Genomic DNA, 542 nt, shown 5'->3' with positions numbered 1-542 from the left:
AAAACTTTTTCATAACCCACATTCCACATGGGCATGTTACAGCTTGTGATAATCATGGCCAATCACATTCACTAGATTCATCCCCTTCAAACAAAGGACTCTTCACGTCATTACACATGGACAGTTTGGGAATCCTGTGGAGAGATCTTTTCAGGGGAAACATCTCGAGGTCTTTTCACCTTTTACATGTCAACGATCTTATGATAGCATTATTCTCCACGTATAATAGTTACCTGCTTTATCGGTCATATGTTCATCCATTACCATCTGCTGTTAACTGCCCCTTTAGTGCCTGTTAAACTTCCCAAAAACAGGTCCCACCGAGATTTGAACTCGGATCACTGGATTCAGAGTCCAGAGTGCTAACCATTACACCATGGAACCACGACTATATGTATAAGACTATAGTGGGAGACTTCGACACATGAACCACCAAGATTATGCATTGCAATTAGTATCAATCTTGTGACGAGTTTGTGACATTATTGCTGAAAGTAATGGAACAAATGAAACGCAAAAATCCAGGAGTTACAGATAAAAGA

The 542-nt window shown here is 40.0% G+C and overlaps 1 non-coding gene across 1 annotated transcript; it reads right to left on the bottom strand.

Moving 5' to 3' along the window:
• Positions 1-312: 312 nt before the first annotated feature.
• trnaq-cug (transfer RNA glutamine (anticodon CUG)) lies at positions 313-384 on the bottom strand. Its single transcript has one exon. It is a non-coding gene; the product is annotated as a tRNA-Gln (tRNA).
• Positions 385-542: the final 158 nt, after the last annotated feature.

Source organism: Seriola lalandi, unplaced genomic scaffold (assembly GCF_002814215.2).
Source record: "Seriola lalandi dorsalis isolate HSWRI2012SDOR001 ecotype SW California unplaced genomic scaffold, Sedor1 jcf7180001970596, whole genome shotgun sequence".
Taxonomy (NCBI): Eukaryota; Metazoa; Chordata; class Actinopteri; order Carangiformes; family Carangidae; genus Seriola; species Seriola lalandi.
The sequence above is the reverse complement of the archived record's forward strand: the minus strand, read 5'-3'. Positions and strand labels throughout refer to the sequence as shown.